Source organism: Euprymna scolopes, chromosome 20 (assembly GCF_053919585.1).
Source record: "Euprymna scolopes isolate OS-2025 chromosome 20, ASM5391958v1, whole genome shotgun sequence".
Classification (NCBI taxonomy): Eukaryota; Metazoa; Mollusca; class Cephalopoda; order Sepiida; family Sepiolidae; genus Euprymna; species Euprymna scolopes.
Window position 1 is genome coordinate 89676668 of NC_136501.1, and position 23161 is coordinate 89699828.

Below are 23161 nucleotides of genomic sequence, written 5' to 3' on the forward strand. Positions count from 1 at the left end.
GGTTAATATGGGCTATGCTAAGTTTAGTATACTTTATATATCAATGAATTCCTAAAATTTAAGTTTCTTTGGGGTATTTTAAAGGGTTTTAGGAGGAATAGTATTGGCACAACTCTCTCATTTGAAAATGCAGACATATCAGATTTGCATGGGATTCGATCGATAATCATAAGACACCAATTAAGTAAAATTCCCTAAATTTCAATTTCTTCTTAAAACTTCTAAAATTTAAGCCTTAAATTTTAGACATTTTCTGAAATCAAAATCATGAAAGAGATTTTTTATCAAAATTAGAATAACGATTCTAGACATAAGGTTTAGTATAATTATATTTTTATTTTAATCTTCATAAAAATGGTGCAAATCTGTTATGTTCGGAGAATTGATTTTATTCTCCTGGGATGGGTATTCTTCTAATTTTTCTGTTGGCCATTTTATTAATTATATTTATAAATACACCTTCAAAATAACTGAATTACATTTTTTGAAAATCAAAAATACATAAAAGATATTATAACCCCTCTTATCATAGACAAATTAAAAATCAGAGATGATATAATTTGTTGAAGATGAGAACTCTATCAAACCATGAAAGTTCCATTATTAAGCATTAACCCAAAAAGGTAAATTACTTATTCATAAGAAATACAAACCCAAATCTTGTTAGACTTTATTTTTTATTATGATTTATTATAACCGTCATAAACGGCAATGATATGCAATACAGATATAAAATAATATTACAATATGATAATATTACAATAATTTTTAGAATGATACTTTAAAATCAAAATGATAATACGAGAATTAAGCTTGTATAAAGCTTGTTCTGATTTGTTATATTGGGTTCACAACTAAATTCCCGCTATTTTAAAATTTAAATTGAAAAAGTTTAACAAAAAGTAGTAATAAATTAATCAATGTTCAGTAATATTTCCAATACCTCGTTGGTTGAAAGCAAAAATAAATAAATAAAAACAAATAGAAGGTGTCGAAAATATTATTTTTTCTTAACTTGATTCCATTTTAATTATTTGAAAATAAACTGAAATTAATTGAAATTAACGTTAAAAAGGAAAATATTCGAAAACACAATAGATTTCAAAATAAAAAAAATGGTGGTAACTTAGTTGCCTACCCTATATTTTAGATAATGTCATTTGCATAAAGATCTTTGAAGGATTAAAAAGAGCTTAGATATTGGCTTAGATGTTAGTTTAGAGAAATTCAGTTTTATTTCAAAAGATGACTGCCACAATTATCTCAGGTAGAACACAAGTCCCTGCAATACCAGAATTAGTTCTTTTCATTATTGCCTTTTAGAAATGCCAAAGGAAATATGTATGATTGATATGGTGAAGATGTAATAATGTTACTGCACAATTTGTATGATATGGCGTGAAATGTTTGTACAAAACGAAACAGCTTTATAAACCAGTGTGATATCGCATATCGCTTATCACATTTTTATAAAATATTTAAAATTCTACATAAAAACTGCAACTTCTTATATGATGGTCATCAGAAATTGTTGCCTTTCAAAATTGCTTGGAAATTAAATCAATTTGAATTTTTCTGATCACTAATTCATTTTAAAATAAACTTTAAAGTTAATAATTCTTAATGTACTACACATTTCAAAATTTGTCAATATCTAAAATTCAATGTAAAAATTTGAAATTTTTGATATATCAAAAGTTGTTGCTCTTCCAAATTGTCTAGAAATGAAATTAATTTCAAATTGATTTCAAAACAAAATTTAAAGATAATAATTTTTAATTTACTCCACATTTAAATATTTCTATACAGCTGTTTCTATGTTTAAATGTACAACTGAAAAAAAAGAGAAAATGATAACTTCAATATGTATTGAATGGGAAGAATTGGTTTTGAGGATTGAAATATGACAGCTTCACCACATTGGGGACTCATTACGAATATAAAATCTATTTAAGAATATTATATTAATTATCAATCATTTATTAATAATAAATTTTAACTGGTAACATATTTCCTTTCTTATGATAAATTTATTTTATTAAAAAAAACTAGCAATTAAATTATATATGAAATACATTCATTCTAATCTGATGCATTATTGGTAATGAGTTCCTTATTATTTTCAACAGCCATTTTTATTTGTTATAAATACGATTTTATAAAATAGTTATAGAAAATTATAACTTTTAATTTTTATCGACGTAATTGTGAAAACTTGTGCTGTATTAATTATTTACAATATAAATCTAAACATTAATTTTTCAAAATTGCATCCAATGTTGCATTTGTGTCAAACGTGATATTCTAACTAAAATAAATTAGGATCAAAGTGTGATATCTGTTCTGCCTAGAGATCGTACAATAATATTCTGGTATCTCTAGTCACACTAGACGTTTATTAAATGGAAACTGGAAATAAACTCTTGCAACAAGATATATTTTAAAACTACATTAACCATAGTACTTAGCTAAATATGCTTCCGTTTAAACAAAGTGATTTAGTGAGGTCTGTATTCACGACAGACGTCCATACAATTGAAATATGTCAGAATTCCTACAAGGGTTTTGGAAAAAGATTCCCATAACCAAATGTATTTTAAAACTTCATTAATCAGAGTAGTTAGAAGGACACAACTTTGGAATTTTTATGAGTCTCGCTAATATAATTCTGCTTTATAAAACTGAATATTTTATTCTTAATAGAATTTTATGATAGACAAAAGCATATTGGAACCTTTGAAATTATAAATTAATATTTTTTTACTTTATCTGAGACAATAAAGATGGCTGCTGAATATAAACTTATATTTGTGGTGATTCTGCATGATTATCAGTGGATCAGTAATTATACCAGGAGCTCTGAAGTGGAAGACATTGTGGAAATAAACGTGCAGGTAAGATTGATGGCCCTTTTTTAGTTTAAGGTGGTAACTTATCATATCAAGTGAGATAACTTTTATATGACTTCTTTTTCGATTGTTTTTGTCAAAATTTGATTTTAAAAAGGGCATTATTTCAAATTGATATTTTTTATAAAAACAACAAAGATTTTTAAAAAATTATTTTTAAATGAAGAAACCCTTTTTATTTGTTAGTTTAAGGAAAATAAGTTTTTCATTAGCAGAAACAAAGAAAAAAACAATATTAAAAATGCAATTTAATTAGCTATTGGAATTTAATGTTTTCGAATTCATAAATCATAAAAAATGTCAGACTTAAAATGTTTTTGTACTATGAAGGAATATATTGTGGACCATACATTCATTCCAATCATATTTCTTAACATTTTTATTTGAATTTTAATCTTAAAAAACAAAATTTAATTCTTATCCACTCAAACAAGATAGATTACCACTAAATGGGGGTACTTTGATAGTGGCTAGATTTATAGGAGGTAAACCTGGTGAAGGATTGGGCAGCAAGGTGTTTGCTCACATTACATATAAATTTCTCCATTTTGGTATGGTTGAGGAAACAGGAAGAAAAAGAAGGAAAGAAGCTATTCTGACATCTAGAGATTTCTATAAAGAAGAGGTCTGAATTTACTGCTACTTAGGTAGATCAGAGATATTCACTTGAGGAGGGGAATACAATATTTTTAATTGTTTTTTAATATGAATTTTGTTTAAATCTTTGTTAAAAAAAAATCAAGTAAATTTCTCATAATTATTAATTAGAGGTAAGAAAAGTTTGTTGATATGACAAGTTGCCACCTAAAACTGCAAAAGAGTCAGATTGCTGAACATGGAATGCTTACAGAATGCAGGTAATTAAAAGTGACATACATCCCAAATAGCTTTGCAAATCTAGCAATGTAGTCAATCATCATGTTTTCATTTTTCATTTTACTTAATAGTTCATTCTTTATTTATTTTATTAATAAGAAGAGATCAAAAACTCTTTTTTGAGAAGAAAAGATAAAAAAATCATTTGAGAAACATTTCTTATACAAAATGGTTAAAAATATAATCTTGATCAATGTTTGTATAATATTTATTTTACTGTATCAGTATATTGCAATCGTGCCTAAATGCATAAATATTAATAAATAATGATACTGATAAAACAAGTCCTCATTAGATCACTGAAGTTAAATGGCATTGAACAATATAAGATGGATGACCATTTGTGAATTCTAGGCACTATATATTGGAGAATAGTGAAACATCCCTGCAAAAAATAATACAGCCCTAAAGATACTTTTACTAAGTATTTCAGTATAGCATGCTAATCCACATGTATTCACAAAATGGAAAATCACCCGCTAAGCAGAAGTTCTGTTCTCAATCACGTGGTGAATCTTTTGCAAGAGTATGCAATTTGAGCCACATTACTAGAATGAGTTCAGAGTTTAGTGACGTGGGTGGCCACTGAGCTTTATACAAAGTTTAACAAACAATGGCTAGAGTTTCTCAACTTGTACTCGCTAGAGCCTAGGTGGTTGCATGATGATCGCATCCTTATCTTTAACATGTGTGGCAACTATAATGTGCTGTGTGACCTTATCTTTGCATTGACTCTGTGGAAAGGGATTCAGGGAAACTCAAGTAGCTATACTTGAGACGATTTGGACTGAATCATTAGAAAGTTTCTTTTTTGATTTAGGTCGCTGAGTTGTGGAACAAACTCCCAAAAGCCAACAGCGTTTCAAACAGTTACAGGCATAGCTGAATGCATCATGGCTGTCTTTGGATAATTACACTTCCATAACTCACTTTTACAAGGCTCTAAATCTGTTCTAATCTTTAGCTGATATATTGACTTGAATTCTAATTCTGAGATATTATTGTACAAATTATAATGCAATATTTAAAACTTATTTGATTTATAAATAGATTGATTATTTGCTAGAACTGATGAGAAGTAATATGCATGATTTAGATCATTCTTGAATATTGGAATAGCAGATTAACACATTTATTATTACTATTATTTGGATTATTCTTGAATATTGGAATAGCAGATTAACACATTTATTATTTGGATTATTCTTGAATATTGGAATAGCAGATTAACACATTTGCTATTAATATTACTTGGATTATTCTTGAATACTAGAATAGCAAATTAACATATTTACTATTACTATTATTTGGACTACTGTTCTCATCTTGGATGTTATTCTTTCATAGTTTCAGCTGATGTAACCTCTGACCATCTCCAGGATATCTTGTCAAACTCTGGAATCTTTATGTTAAACTTGGTAATATGTACTCATTTGTGAATCAAACCCTTTACTTAATTCATGAAGGTAAATTGTTCTTGTTCTGTCAGCCATGACCGTGTAGAGGTCTTAAGTAATTCTCAATTATATTCTTAGTATTGCCTATACTGAGGATTGAACCATCAATCTTCGGAAGACTATCACTTGACACAGATTATTAGTTTACAAGGCTCTAAATCTGTTCTAATCTTTAGCTGATATATTGAATTGAATTCTAATTCTGAGATATTAATGTACAAATTATTATGCAATATTTAAAACTTATTTGATTTATAAATAAATTAGTTTATCAATTCTGCTACAGGTTTATGTAGTTACATCGGCTAAAATGTGAAAATAACATACAAAGTGAAAATAGTAGTCTGAATAATCCAAATGCTACAAATTATAAACCCTTATCTAAAAAATTACGAAGCATGATGAGAAATAAGTTTTATAAATTTGTAAATGACATTTTTTCATCTGTATTATATTCCTCTTAGTCTATTATGTTAGAAATAGAATCTTTGTCTGTCACGTTTAGATGAGAAATATAAGTTTTAGACGTATTCATCAAACACATAAACGGACTTTAATCTGATAATGATGATGCGTCCATGAGCTCAGATGATTCTTTAAACTAATAGTGAGCTCAGTTTTAGACTAATAATGAGATCATTTAATTCTGTAGACTAATAATGAGCCCAGTTGATTCTCTAGATTAATAATGAACCCAGTTGATTCTCTAGATTAATAATGAACCCAGTTGATTCTCTAGATTAATAATGAGCTCTAGACTAATGATGAGCTTGGCTGATTCTCTAGTTCTGAGTTCATTTTATTCCCTAAACTAATAATGAGCTCATTTTATTCCATAGACTAATAATGAGCTTAGTTGATTCTTTAAACTACTAATGAGCTTAGCTAATTCTCTAGATTAATAATGAGCCCAGTTGATTCAATAGATTAATACTAAGCTCCTTTTATTCTCTAGCCTAATAGTGAGCTCAGTTAATTCTCTAGACTAATAATCTCAGTTGATTCTCTAGATTGATAATTAGCTCAGTTGATTCTCTAGACTAAGAATGAGTTCTGTTGATTCTTTAGACTAATAGTGAGCTCAATTGATTCTCTAGATTGATAATGAGTTCTGCTGGTTCTCTAGACTAACAGTGAGCTCAGTTGATTCTTTAGACAAATAAGCTTAGTTGATTCTCTAGACTAATAGTGAACTCAGTGTGTTGTCTAGAGAAATAGTAAGCTCAGTTGATTCAATAAACTCATTGGGCTCACTTAGTTCCCTTGACTCCTCTGTTGATTCTCTAAAATAATAATGAGCTCAGTTGATTCTGTAGACTAGAGTTCAGTTTATTCTGTAGACTTTTTTTGTCTAGACTAATAGACTAACTTATTTAATTATCTGGACTAATAGTGTTCTCAGTCTATTCTCAAGATTAATAGTGAACTCAGTTGATTATCTAGACTAACAGTGAGCTCAGTTTGTTCTCTACACAAATAATAAGCTCTGTTTATTCTTTAGACAAATAGTAAGCTCTGTTTATTCTCTAGAGAAATAGTAAGCTCTGTTAATTCAATAGACTAATATTGAGCTAAGTTGATCCTCTAGAATAATAACAAACTCAATTAATTCTCTAAACTAATATTGAGCTCAGTTGATTCTCAGACAAATATTGAGCTCAGCTAATTACTTAGACTAATATTAAGTACAGTTGATTATCTAGACAAATAGTGAGTTTCATTGATTCTCCAGAATAAGAGTTGATACAGTCTATCAAACAAAATTTAGTTTATTAAATAAGTTTCTTGTGTTTTCATCTCAAATCTTCAGTTATCCATCAATTGATTCACAAAGGTTTTGTGCCATGATGCACTTTAATTCATTGCATTCAGAACTTCTATTCCTGAGAGGTCAGTGTTTTTCACCAGAAAATCCTTGATTGGGTATTTATTTGCTTCCCCACGAGAGCAAATTAGGCATGAGGCCGTTTTTTAATGTGGCAAGGAAGGGGAAAGGGAACCAGCTCCTGAGAGGTGGGAAATGAGAACTGATAGTGAGAGCTTCTCTTGGTATATAGGGTCGCCCCCACATGGAGCAGGAGCTCATTGCCACAAAGACAATGGTCTCTGATTGCAGTATCTGCCAGAACTACACTTGGATCTTGGCCAAAAGGCCAAGCAGGCACGAATGCCAGGGAATTAATTGAGGCTGATCAGCTTAATTGCAACACAATTGCTTTTATTGGCTTTAAAAGCATAGCTTATTTCATGTCTAATAAATATAAGTTTACTAACTACAATATACTTCATCTCGGATACTGTTAATATTGATTGATTGTGTGCAAAGCATTAAGAGTAAGTATTCTACTAAATCATTTCCTTTATTCTTAAATATGAAATTACTATCTTGAACATTTTTACGGTTGATTCCACACAATTTAGAGTCCCTTAAAAATGGGTAATACATGCACAAATTATATTACATATTAATATAATGTTTTATTGCTACAAACATCTTTTTGGCTACATATGTGCATACTTGTTTCAGCTATGACATTATTCAAAGTCTAGCTTAGGCCATTGACAGAGAATATTCTCTCTTGGTGATTTGAAGGAGCTGGATTTGGAATAAAGTTGTAGCTGAAACGTGTATGCACATAAGTAGGCAAAGATGTTTGTATAAATAAAAATTTGTACTAGTATACACCTCTACTATATATTCAGCACTATCTTATAAACACCATAGCTTCATGGGATTAACACCTATGAACTAAAAACTCAACAAAAACTATATATATATATATATATATATATATATATATATATATATATATATATATATATATATGAGAAACATACTTGTTCCAGGATGTAGAAGAATTGGCGCTAGTTTGAATCAGAGATAACTAAAAATTCAATTTTCACTAATTGTCTTCAAAAACTGCTTTCATTAATAATTAATTTTCGAGCTTATAGGTTTTCATGATTTTTGGATACTTTAATTCCAATGACATAATAATTAAGTAGTTATCCATTGGTTTTACTTGAAATTCAATATTTCGATTTTTATTAATGAAAACAGTTTTCGGACAATTAGCAAAAATTGAGTTTTTACTTATCTCTCCTGGATAAAACCTGTCATCCAAACTAGCACTGAAAAGTTAATTTCTTGAACAGAACGGTTTTCCATCAATTTTATGTCCACTTGTGAAAATTAGAATCAATAAATAATGATACTAAATCTTATCTCTAGAATACTTCTTCACATCATGATCAGAATGTAATACATCATTTTGGTTCTAGAAAATATTCAAACTATAAAGCAGCTGTGTTCTAAAATTCATAATTATCAGTTAATTAGTTTAAGAGTTAATTCTTTACATAAATACATGCTGACCTATGGCACAGTCAGCTGCTTTTCTGCACGCTAATGTAGAGGTGTCAGTATTGCTTCTTCAGTTCTTTGCTATGAGTTGACACCCTTTCCTGCCCCTCTTGTAGTTTCTATATAAATAATTAATGGTGGCAGGCAGTGTGACTGCCAACCTTAGTCTCCCATTTGTTCAAGGAGATGTTGCACACACTAAAGTCCCTCCTGCAGGTGTCTTTAAATCAGAGTGAAGGATAACCAAAGGCCATGCACTCTTGTCCTGTCCAACTATTTGTATAAGAGATTCTTCAGCAATCTTGCAACGCTTAATCGGCAGAAACGTCTATCCATTGTAGGCAGCACTGTTTCAGAAAAATTATATGCTGGAAATCTCCAGCACAAATTAGGGTAGACTACAACCTTGCTATTTAATTCCAATGATGTGTCACGAACGCATGTAAGAATATACTAAACATAATATACAAAGGGAATAAAAATCACAGACATAGTTATTAAATGAAAGGCAATGTTAATCAAAAAATCACAGACATAGTTATTCAATGAAAATGCTATGTTAATTGTTCATATACAATAAAAGTACACATGTTGCCCGAATAAAGGAATATACAGCTTTAAGAAGAAACTGATATTCAGGGAATCTTGCTTAATTAGTATCTAATCACTATAGATTAAATCCAATGCAAAACTGATATATTTACATTTTCAAATAGGAGTTTGTGCCCATATTATGCCTCCCAAAAACCCTATTAAACACATCAAAGAAACTAAAATTTGTGGAAAATTCATTAATTGATGTCTAATAACTATTGCTAAAATTTCATAAAATAAGAGATATCTGAAATTTCTCAAAGTGCTTACACCCTTTTAACCGCTTTGCATGAAATGAAATTAAACTAAGTATAGCTCACATTAGGAATTCTTGCGCCTGGCAATTGAAGAAAGAATCCTGTTACTGAAACAATAGTAAACATTAAACAATACAAAATTTTTATGTTTAAGTGATGCTTAACCTTAATTAGTAGTAACTCAACAGCAAAAAAGAAATACTTGTCATAAAGCGTCCTCATTAATAATCAAATCTTGTTCATTCTATTCTCTCATAATATTATTCATCATTCAACTGACAATCCATCCATCTCATGAATCCTTATCCTTGAATGGCTTTTAGCTTTGATAAGTGGTGACTCATCAATAAAAAAATGTCAGGAATCATTACTACTACCACTACCACATCATCTGATCTGTTTACTTTACTTATTGAAAATATAGCAGTCATAAGATTAGACAAAATATTTTACCCTGCTTCCAATTAATCGTCCCAACATTAATACATATATAATCATGGGTTCCTTTTAGTATTTTGCAAATTTGTCTGTAGTGAAATGAGCTTATACAAATTTTCAGCCTGCAATAAGAGAATTTAGTTAGTATTTCAAGGATTGAAACACCTTGGAGACTCTATATTTGTGTTAAGGTAGTACCGTTGTCATGAGGAATAAAAAGAAGAGAATGTTTCTGTATTGCTAGCAGTGGGGGCTGTTTCTTGTAGCTGGTCTATATAAATTATATTTTTTGCTTGCATTGTATTAATGTTGAATATATGTATATTGGACTTTTTTAATATACATATGATGGCCTCCGTTAAGTCTTGAGAAACAATGTATATGAAAGAGTGGGGGCTGAGCGTGTAATTGTGAAGCAAGTGTTGTGCAATCTCAGCTACATCTATCCTAAATTAGCACTGCTTGAGTGCAATGGCAAGGAGGTGTACATAACATCTTGAAACAATGCCAAGATAAGTGGAGAGCAACAAACAGCACTTGGTATTCCCAAATGATCACTTATTTATTATTGATCAGGCTCAACATGGCTTAACTTTGGTGATCCAGTGGGAATATGTGTCAACATGATTATGCCATATATACAGGATATTTGAGCATTTACAGATCCACTCTCCTGATGTGTTCATACATTTTTTATTTAAAACCTCATTTTCTGTTGCTAGAACTAATGATAATATGATAAATACTTATTTATTTCCAACCACCAGTGGAACTAAAATTTATAGATCATAATAGTAAATTTAGCAAAATACAAAAAATAGCTTGATAAAAATAACACCGGTAAAAAATGACACGGGTGGATAAATAGAAAAAATGGCACAAGTGAAAAATATGGATCTAAACCTGACAATGAGTTTTATGAAATTTTGGATAAAATACATAAAGGAAAAACTGTAACGAAATTATACTCACACTTAAAAGTAGAATCCCTCCCCTCTCTAAAAAAATGAAATTCTACTTAGGCAATTAGATGATTTTGGAATCAGAATCATTAATTGTTTCAAAATCGAGAATTTAGAATAGAATCAAAAAAATATTGGAATCATCACATTGCTAATATATAAATGTGTGTGTGTGTGTGTGGTTGTTATTATTGGCATGGCTGCCTGTTAAGGATAAACTTTTGCTAGATCTTTAAATATCCCAAATGATAAGAATAACATAAGAAAACACTAAGAAACAAGAGAAAGACTTAAAGCCGAGTTACTGACATCTTAAAACCAGTTTCCTTGGGTTAACAAAGCTTGTTAGTTTTGGATGGAGAAGGATCATTTTCATTTTAAACCTGAGGTAGGTATTTGACAACCTATCTAGGAGCAGGTAACTCTGATATAAAACAAACATCTATATTGATTACCGGTCATCTTACCTTAGCATGTCCCCAGGTTATAATCATAGATGCTTAAAGAGTGGTACTTATATACAAGCATTTGTCATTATAACCACAATTATTACATAGACATACTAAAAGTACTTTCACCATAGAGGGGTGACAAAGTATAATATATGACCTATGAGGACACAAAGCCACAATTCTGCACAGGCAATAAATTTATCCATTTACATCTTCTTTTGTTGATAATCTTTAAAAAAAATGAATTACTTTGCGACCCTTTGTAATTTGAAAGGAATTTGGAAGCATTTATACTATCAGATAGTAGGTTATTTAAACTGGCTTAAAAAATTCTTAACAAATTACACACATATTAATTAAAATTTTGGAAGCTAATTAGCACAAACAATTTTTTAAAATTCTAGATTCCTCCAAATCCTAATTACGAAATTTCAAATATATTACTACTCCTATCTCCCACTCAGAACCTGTTTTTTTTTTATTAAAGCAATCCCCTCAACACAAAAATAACTTTAAGAAAACGCTATTAAAAAAAGTGATATTACTTTATCTGTCTATATCTAATATAGTTGTGAGATTAGTTACACTAACAGCCATATTAAAACACTCTTTCAGATTCACAGAACAGAAACCAATATCGTTCTGTTTCTCCTAGGTATATGTGAGCTACATGGTAAAGTCAACAAATTTGCAAAAGTTATTTCTGGGTGTTGCAATACTTAGTTTCCTCTATTTTTCTGGAAAACGTCAGGACACTGGTTCAGCTAGTATATATATATATATATATATATATATATATATATATAAGTAGACTAAGGTTTGTGATTCTTGGATATCACAATATTCCTGGGCAACGGCAGAACAAGGGTCATGCTAGTATATATATATATATATATATATATATATATATATATATATATATATATATATATATATATAATTACAAAAGAAATCACCACTTATCAAGGCCTGGAGGTCACTTGAGGATACGGGTTAATGAGTGTACGGTAGTTAATGAGACAATATCATAGTAATCGTTAATAGAGGAAATTTGGTGTATTGGATTACTTAAGAAGTTGTTCACGTTGGACTTCAAGACCACATTGTAGTCAGTTAGAAAGTAGGGAAACAGAAGAGAATATATATATATATACATATATATATATATATATATATTAGCATTTCAGCCCGACGTTGCCCGGGTGTTTGGAGGTGTGTGTTGAGCAACACAAAAAAAAAGTGGTAGTAGGAAGGCAGGCTCGAACCCATACCACGAAGGAGGAAAAGAATGGGAAAAAAACATGACGTCTTTGCTGTTATGACCACCGCCAAACCGGAAGTGACGTAGGTTTAAATTAAGGCTAAACAATCGAAAAGAGGGGATGACTTTTGATGATATCGGTGAAAAAAGCAACCCCTACCTGTAGAAAAGTGCCCACTTGAGGGTGTAGAAATTAATGTTTTAGCCAATTTTTCAGTATTTGTCGTCTGAATGGTCGAACTTTAAAACGATACTAATCTTGTGAAAATCCGTCGCCTCTGTCGAAAGTTTTAGGCAGACATGCATACATACATACATTTATATATTGGTAGCTAAAATTTTCGACCCAAATCAATTAAAAAGCTTGCCCTATCTCTGAATACCCTTTATGTAAAATTTCAAATGTTTAGACCAGAAATTGTCTGTGTAATTTGATAGAGACCGCAGAGGTCAATTTTTTTTTTTTAACTTTGACCCCTATTATGACCCTTTAACATTTATTGTTTTGGGCTCTAATCAAGTTATTAAGTTAGATCCATGTCTAAGTAACCTATATCTAAAATTTCAATTGTTTATACCCAAAATTGGCAGAGGAGTTTGGTAGAGTTCTCACAGGTCAAATCGTTGAACTTTGACCCCTTAACAGCCAAATTTCTGTCCGAAAACGGATTACAAAGATTTTCCCAAATCTCACTATCCTGTGTATCAAATTTCGAGTCTGTAGACTGCAAATTGATAGAGTTATTGTGTAGGGAAATGTACACAGACAGACACACACAAACAGACAAACAGACACTTTCATTTATATATATATATATATATATATATATATATATATATATATATATATATATATATATAAGGGCAAATAGTTAATAAAACATGTTAAAAATACTTTGAAAAAGAGTTAAAAACATTTAATCTGAAAAGGAAACACTTTTTTCAATTTTTGGTAAATTTAATTGTAATTTTTATTTTATATATATATATATATATATATACACACACACACACACAAGAAGTCAATGTAGTTTGCTTGAAGCATTGGTCAGTGTATATATAAAGTTAATTTAAGAAGGTAATGTAGCTGTGTAATGCATCTTCATTTGCTTCAGCCTACATTGTATTGCCTTCAATAAATTAACTCGATACATATACATTATATAAAGGTGATATATATTTCAGTTGGTTATATTATAATCAGCTGTTATACTGATAACCTTTTAACAATTTAGCTCAATAGATTTTTCAAATAATTTTCCAAAAATTATTACTTGTTAATTCAACATTTTCATGGGGTGCAGCATGTGCAACAAATAACGGAAGAAAATGTTTATAAAAACAAAATCTTTATATATCACATGGAATTTAATGCTTATGAACGTTTCATCTCAGAAAAAATTGTCTTAAATAAAAATCATCAGTATCATACACCTGATAGAAACTATTATCAACATATTATGTTTAGAATCGTTATTCAAATTTTGATCAAATTACATCCATTACATAATTTTAATTCTAGAAAATGTTTAAAATTTTAGACTTAACCATAAGAGGTCTTAATAAGAAATTTAAATTTGGGGAATCTTGCTTAATTTATGTCTATTAACTATGGATCAGATTTAATGTAAATTTGAATTATTGTAATTTTCAAATGGGAGGTTATAAAAATATTATTCCATCTAAAATCCCTTTTAAAATATTCCAAACAAGTTGAAATTTGGAGAATATTTAATAATTTATGTCTAATATCTATTGCCAAAAAATCCCAAAAATCAAAGACGTCTGAATTTTCATGAAGGACTTCCTCTTTGCTCTCTTCACATAAAACTAAATTTAACTAAATATATTTCACATTACCGACTATTACACCTAGCAGCTGTGTTATTAAATTCATAATTATCAGTTAATTAGTTTAAGAGTTAATTTTTTACTTAAGAATATATACATGCTGACCTATGGCACACTCAGTTGCTTTTCTGCACGCTAATGTAGAGGTGTCAGTATTGCTTCTTCAGTTCTTTGCTATGAGTTGACACCCTTTCCTGCCCCTCTTGTAGTTTCTATATGAATAATTAATGGTAGCAGGCAGTGTGATTGCCAACCTTCACAATAAAGTCCCTCCTGCAGGTGTCTTTAAATCAGAGTGAAGGATAACCAAAGGCCATGCACTCTTGTCCTGTCCAACTATTTGTATAAGAGATTCTTCAGCAATCTTGCAACGCTTAATCGGCAGAAACATCTATCCATTGTAGGCAGCACTATTTCAGAAAAATTATATGCTGGAAATCTCCAGCACAAATTAGGGTAGACTACAACCTTGCTATTTAATTCCAATGATGTGTCACGAACGCATGTAAGAATATACTAAACATAATATACAAAGGGAATAAAAATCACAGAGATAGTTATTAAATGAAAGGCAATGTTAATCAAAAAATCACAGACATAGTTATTCAATGAAAGGCAATGTCAATAAATGTACACATGTTGTCTGAGTAAAGAAATATATATAGAGAGAGGTATATAAAATGGATAATCTACACGTAAATATGACTTATTTTTTTATGTTTGGTGGGATAATGTTATCACTAAACGATTGATCTAATGTGAATAAGTGTCAGAATTGTGAAGGTCATGCGAATACCACAGACTATTGCACCATGCCCGATGCTTTGGATACTCAAGCCAAAAAATAAAAAAAAGATATTCTGTTTGTGAATTCGCATATGGGTGAAATTAGATATATATTTGTTTCCAAAAATAGCACAATGTATTCTTCCGTTAGCTAATAGTGATACAGGAAAGAAAATTAGGATTTAGTTCAAGGGAAATAATTCTGCTATTGCATTACATTTTTTTTTCTTTCAATCATTTTCATTTATCATTTCATTGAATCTCTTCAACATGCTTACTTTTATTTAATCATTTCATCATAAAATTGTTAAATATCATTTTAAAGTATTCATCATCATAGGGAAGAATGTGCATAACACAAGAATTGAGTTTATTAAATAACTCACAGGAAACCCCGATGTTACTCAACATTTAATGAGGATCATTATCATGTATTTTTTTTAACTATGCTCATATTCTTCCTCTGCTTCACCTCCTAATATAGTCGGAAGAATCAGAAATGTTGAAAAATTTTTTGAATCAGTCTTTTATATTAATACATATAGTGTAAATTTCATTAAACTCGGATATACATATCTCACATTTTAAGGGGTTCTGTTGCCATGGCTCATTTAGAAGTATTTAGCACATAGAGGGTAATGTAGAGATTCAGGACCACTTCCATTGTCTTCCTTTGAGAATTTTATTCATATGATATACATTTCATCAAAATAGGATGTATAAGTTTTAGGGGAAATTCGATCCCCATAGCTCTCTGTTAGGTTAGGAGGGCATTTGGATATTTGGGATCACTTCCATTGTCTTCTTGAAGAATTATATATATCTAGTTTAAATATAATTAAAATAATATATATTTGAAGTTTAAACAGAGAGTATATTTTCATAGCTCTCTTAGATTCAGAAGCACTTCCCTTGTCTACCTCGGTAAATTGTACATGAGAATATACTTTTAGATTTTATGTAGATTCTCTAACTTTATTTCTATAGGAAATACACAAACATCATACAAACACACATACACACAGACATTGAGTTTTGTATATAGAGATTTTTTCAAAGTTTGAAAAATTTTAGTGTATGATTATTAACCAGTGTCAATGCCATAAACAGATGATTATCATTTTGTATGTTGTGTTATCATGGATAAATCATGGTGGTGAGAAGAAAGATAAAAGGATAATTAGTAATTTACAGTTAGATTTGCATATACAGGTAAACCTAGTTTGAACTGGTTTACATTCTCGACTCGTGTCCCAATCAGTAGGGTTGTTCCAATTAAAAGTAGCAACGTCTTCCCTTCAATGTGGATTGTAAATTTTCTATTAAGGTGCTTATAGAAAAATTGACGAGCATTACTTGCGATGGTTACTAATAAAAACAATCTAAGCAGTTATAAATCTGCAGAAATGAACACAGAAACATGTTTTCTAATTTTAAAACGCAATTTTAACTTATATAAGGGATTGTTAAATAGCACAAAGATTGATAATGAAAAGGATAATCTAAAATGTCTTTTCTATTATATCTGCTCAAAATGAAACGATGCTGCCATATCTGTAAAACTGCAAACAATAATTGTGTAGTTAGTATTATTGAAAATGAAAACAATTAAAAAACACTTATTAATACACCAATTATTATATATATATATATATATATATATATATATATATATATATATTACTTGGGAGTTATCACTTATCAAGGCCCAGAGACCACTTAAGGATAAGGGTTAATGAATGTAAGGTGGTAGTATCGTAATCATTAATGTTGTAAATTGGGTAGAATTTGATTACTGATTATTTATTTACTGTAAAAATTCTACTTGACACTTTATACGTGCAAATTTATATTAAAAAGAAATCAATTATTAGATAATATTGTAATTTAATGGTTCTAATGTATTTAGAAATAGTTTAATACAGTTTTTGATAAGTATAGCAATTCAGAATATTTCGAAGTACGATATCAAAACATGTGGCTCAATTGTAAATTCTTACAATTAGGGCTGTGCCAATTAGGAGTTTTGTCCGCAGATGCATTTTTCTCATACAGACGGTTTGTTGAGGATAAACGTAAGGAAGATAGTTAAGATAGACACTAAGAAGGTAAAAAAAACAACTGATGTTGTTACTAAAGCAAAGACTAATGTTAATATCCAAAAGAAAACTAGAGCACATTTGTTGCAAGGGTAAACGAATAGAGATTGATGCTACTGTTCAGTCTCGAGAGACAATAGACACTCCTGTAAGGGTAGCTGTGCATGTAATTGTGAGGCAACGGTTGCGCAATCTCCAACCATACATCTCCTGAATCGGCACTGCTTGAGTCCAGTGGCAAGAAGTTCAGAACACTGGAAACAATGCCAAGATAAGCGGACAGCATATACAGCACCTGAAACTCCCAAATGGTCACCCATTTTAGTACTGACCAGGCTCAATGTTGCTTAACTTCGGTGATCTAACGGGAACCGGTGTGTTGATGTGATTATGCCGTGTAAACGAATAAATATATGCAATAAATAATGTATAAATATGAGTAATCACATGAAAAACGAAAAATTGCAAATTGAACTAAAATTCAGTTTTTTTCATCTAAGCCATATGCCATGTAAAATTCTGAGAAATAGGGAGCATTAAAATTTATCGCTCCCTTTTTCCATGAAGATCGTCCACGTAGGTATCATTTAGTTCAAAATTAAAATCATTACCTTTTTTCAAAGTCAAAGAATATATTTTCTCCTAAGAAAAGGATGTTTATTCCTCAAAACATTTCATATTAAATAAGTCGAGTTGAACTCGGTCAATATTCTATTGTTTTATGCGAATTTTATATTTAAAATTTCCAAAACGAAACAATGATGATGCAGTTTTAAAATGAATAAAATTATTTATTTATTTTTAGGGTAAGACTTTCGATATTCTTTTCAAAGCAATACTTTTTTCTTTTCAACTATGGTCTTAACAGCTGAACGTATATTTTTATATCTACGGTGGATTCCCCTCTCTTGGGGTTAATATCAAGATAAATGAAGAAAATGAAGGGAAAATGCCTTACTTTGAGACGAATACCTTTATTGAAAGTCTTAAACTACAAATAATTTTTTTATTTAAAATTGCATTATTGTTTTGGTTTTCAAATTCTAATATAAATTATTCGCTTACTCTTCAGGTTTATGCATTTATTATTGCACAGTTTACAACTTTATTGGCTAGCTTTCTTTTGTGGAATATAGCCATAGAATATCCAATATGGATTTAAATAAGTGAGTTTCACTAATGCATGTCTAACAGTCTTTGTTTCATCACCGTTCAATGTTATGTGTCCCAAATATGTTGTTATTGGTCAATAACGCAGATGAAAAGAGATATAAGCTTTTGAACTAGGCGCAAAGTGTAGCATCTGTTCTAATGTTCCACTTATTTTTTTCTGTCTCCAGTTAGTGAAAGAGTAATCCGTTTAGACCGAAGCTATTTTATTTTTGTTCCGATTCAGAGTGCCTCTTTTTGAGGAGCTGAATTTTCTCCACATTAAAACCCGACCTTTTGTCTCATTCTGCCCTCGTGGGGAAGCAAATAATAGCAAATGAATAGTAAGCGCTACTTAGTTGTTGTTAAGAAATTTTGACAACCTTAGGCAGAGGAAAAAGTGTTGTTAGGTATAAATATTGCTTCAATAAGATGGGGCAACTCCCCATACTTCAAATGACCCATTGGAATAGCTGTGAGGTCACTTTGATAATCGTCTCATTAGTAGGTGTGATTCTGAATGGGATTCATGTTAGCTGAACCTTAACATTTCATTTTTTATCTCTTATTATCTCAAAGATAATGTCTATCAAAACATTCCCTAGACTATTCCTCATCATAATAAAAATCAAGGCATTATCAAAAGAGAATGTATTTGGTGGTGTATTTTTGGATCACCCTTTATCATTCTGAAAATGATGTTATCTCTACTTATATATATATGTGTGTGTGTGTGTGTGTGTGTGTGAATTCATTAAACACACTCACAAATATTGTTATATATGTGTGTGTGTGTGTGTGTATAACTCCATATTTGTGTGTGTGTTTAATGAACTCATATATATATATATATATATGAGAGAGAGTGAGAGATTGCCAATGATCGAATTGTCGTTTATTCAATGTCAAAGAATAGAAGCAGGTATACAGATAGTCAATTTTTTGTCACAAATGTGAGGTGAATAAAAAGCTATTGTTAATAACAAGTTAGGTAATTTATCCTCTCTTTCTGATTTTATTTTCTGGATTGCAATGAATAAATAAAAATATATTTACTGGCTTATTCATTTCGTTTAAATCAGATAATTCTTTTGTTGGCATTGATTCCGTCCATGGTATTTTTTTTAATTAGAATCTTTTCTAGAAATACATTGGATACTTTTAAAAGAGACTGTACGAAGGTCGTTAGCATCCTAAGTGAAAGTGTTTTCATAAAATGGATTAGATTCGAACATGGCACACCCAGGTTATCAGTCCGTATAGTTAACCACTTAACCACCATCACCCTCTCATGTACTGGCAAGCGCTGTTTAGCTTTTCATGTACAAGAGAATTTACCCCTAATCTGTAGCTGACTTGTGACTCCCCAACCAAGTTAAAAACACCAGTTTGATTCCCAAAACATTTAACTACAGAGCAATGCTATCAATGTTGAAGTTAAACATTAACGTCATTACAGCTCTTTGAAAATTTTAAATCACCATGGTATTTATTTGTCTCAAAGGCTGGTTGCATAATTAGCATATAATGTAGCAAGTGTTGGGCAATCTACAACTCCACATCAATTTTCAAATATCATTTTCAATGCTACCATAAGAGGTTGTATCTAACTACCACTTTCTAATTACTTGTCTCCCCCACAAGGGAAGATTTAGAGACAAGGTCGATTATTAATATGGAGAAAATTCAGCTCTCCAAAAAGGTCTCTCTGGATTGGAATAAAAATAAAAAATTTCCTTAGTCTAGAATACTTCTCTTTCATTCACTAAGGACAGAATAAACTGCGGAGTATCAAAACAGATATTACACTTTATTTTTCATTACTTAGGTTGGCTACCGGAAATGCTTGAAACCAAAATTTTGATTTATGAAAAACAAAAATTGTCGCATTTACAATATAAATAGTAAATAGATTAACATTTATTCATATAAAAAGGCATTGACATTTTGCTAAATTTATCTTTTAAATAACACCATAAAAATGAAAATAAATAAAAATCAATTGTTTGAGCAATGGTGTGTGTGTATGTGAGGAGGAGGGTTCAGGGGCTCTACTTTTTTAAACTTATAATTTTACAAACATCCGGAACTACACATTTAAACACAAATGCGAAACATTTGGGCACATGATCAACACAGTAATTGAGTTTAAAAACAGTAAAAAAAGAGAATGCGGAGAGAGAGCAAATCTCCTCACTAACGTAATGTACTTGCAATAACCCTTATCCCTGAGTGGCTTCCGGGCCTTGATAAGTGGTGATCACTGTGTAAAAAAAAAAAAAAAAAGAGAGAGAGAGAGAGCGCAAGTAGTCATACACTTTCTCTATTAGCTTTTCTTGTTTATGTTTTGTCAGTTTTTAGTGCTATATTAGTTTAAATTATCTCCCTTTAAAGAAAGGTCTTAGCAATTTTATCTTTTTAATTTTATTAAATTAATTACTATTAATGTTGACTAATATATATATATATATATATATATATATATATATATATATATATATATATATATATATATATCGCAAAAATAGGACAATAGAATTACAAATGAATAACACCAAAATAAATTTATTATAGACTGTTTAAAAAATGGTTATGCTAATTAGGTAATCAGATAGATGTCCTTAGTACTATAGATAAAGTATTTCAAAATATTATGCTGTAATATTGATTTAAATAACAGTAAGCCGTTTTTCTGTGACTTCTGTTGTTGTAAAACTTCTCTTGACATATACTAGTTGAGAATCCATTCTCAACAATTAATTAGATGGGAACTGGTTTATTTCGGTGGCCTTTTATTTGTTGAGCTGAGATATTGGTCCTGAGTCCACCCTCCCAGGCCTTGCCTCCTCTTTTTGGGTTGGAATTTTGGAGCTTATTACTGCCTGAGGCGCCCCGACTGGGGAATGGTGATGAAGCTGCCCATGCTGTTTTTAGCAGACCAGAGTGCTTTTTCTTTAGGGGTGCTAGCTTGAAAACATAGACCTTATCATCCATGGAGGCGATCATCTATTTCTCTTTCTCTCTCTTTGTGCATATATGTGTGTATGTATCTACATACAATTTTAAGTATCTAATTTTAGTATTTATTTTAACAGTGCTTTATATGCAAGTAGAGATAGATAGTAAGTTTTTAAAATATAAATGGCAATTAAGCTACACAAAATTTTATGTGTTTCATCCTTATGAGGATTCGCCCACTACTAAATAAATGTCTACCAAAGGTATCATTTATCAGGACATAATATTTGTCAAAGAAAGCACAAATAACAAAAATTATTATGTAGGAATGACCTCCCTGGATTATGAAAGCATATATTACGATCAAAGAAGTACATTCAAAAACAAAAAACGATGAATAAAAACAACATTAGTAAACCACTACTGGGAGCTCAAGGAAAGTGGGCGATCACTGATAGTAGAGTGGAAAATAATATGGAAGGCCAGCTCATGTAGAAACTTAGACGACCCATTAAGACTATGCTTGAATGATGAATTAACTATCCTAAACTTTAAAGAATCCCAAAGTTTATTAAAAGGTAACAGTGACATAGCAAACGCATATATACACCAAATAAACTTTACCTTAGAATAAAAAAATACACAAAAGACCTCCAAAAAATACATGAATAAATAATAATAACAACAATAACAAAAATGATAATCATGATTATAATAAAAATTAATGAATAAACAAATGCATAAAAAGCACACTAGTATAAAATAAAATGTAAGTGAAAAACATCCAGATTAAAACTAGGTCAGTTCTCAATACAAAGAAAAGAGAAATCAGATCCCTGCCAAAAAGAAGAAAGAAACAGGTGAATTAGAGGTAAAATTACCTTTGTCTGATAAACGCACGCCAATTAACTATGATAAATGGGTGTGTGAATAACAGAGAATCTGATTGGTTGACTAGCAAATTTACAGGAACATATTAAAACATGTAACAACATCGATTCCGTACAATAGCCTGACGAATATTCATGAGGATGAAATGCGGAAAAATATGTGTACTTTAATTGCCATATATTTTCAAAACTTACTAAAGTCGAGGTTAAGAATGTATTCGTAGGATAAAATCCAGGTTAAGAATGTATTCGTAGGAGAATATCCACCAAGTTTATAAAATAGTGTTCAATAATAGTTATTTATATATTTATTTATTCAGGCATGTCCATGTTTGTTTAGAGCGCAATTAAACCATGATGCTTTAATTTTATACAATTTATTTTATAAAATCAACAATAGGTTCTCTACAGTGCAATGTATTATGGATCAAGTCACTATGGGGAAACATATGAAGTTTCCTCCTGATGCACCGGGGTGGGTCCCTGACTAGAGTAGGCAATCAACTGATTCGATTAAAAAATGGACGATTTCACTAATTTCGATGACAATAAATGTATTGGAAGTGTGGAATACTTGTAGATCCTAATTCAATCATGAGCAACGTCGGGTCTCCCTGCTAGTATGAATATACAATTATTATTGTTTTATGTATTCATATACAGTATTATAAGGAGATATATTATGTATTAATTTTCAGTAGTTATCTCAACAATCCTCAATACATGAATAGAGCTAGGTAGTAAGTTAATAAAATATATTTATAGCAATTAAGTTATACAGAGTCATTATATATGTAATTATTTAATCAAATTCAAATATCTTGATAAAAGGAACTTAAACCAATGCTTTTTCAAAAG

The 23161-nt window shown here is 30.2% G+C and overlaps 1 protein-coding gene and 1 pseudogene across 12 annotated transcripts in view; one reads left to right on the forward strand and one right to left on the reverse strand.

Moving 5' to 3' along the window:
• LOC145241637 (titin-like) overlaps positions 1-23161 on the forward strand; it is a 698616-nt gene that overhangs the window by 266543 nt on the left and 408912 nt on the right. The gene's annotated exons all lie outside the window — the stretch shown is intronic.
• LOC145241713 (5S ribosomal RNA) lies at positions 17590-17707 on the reverse strand (annotated as a pseudogene).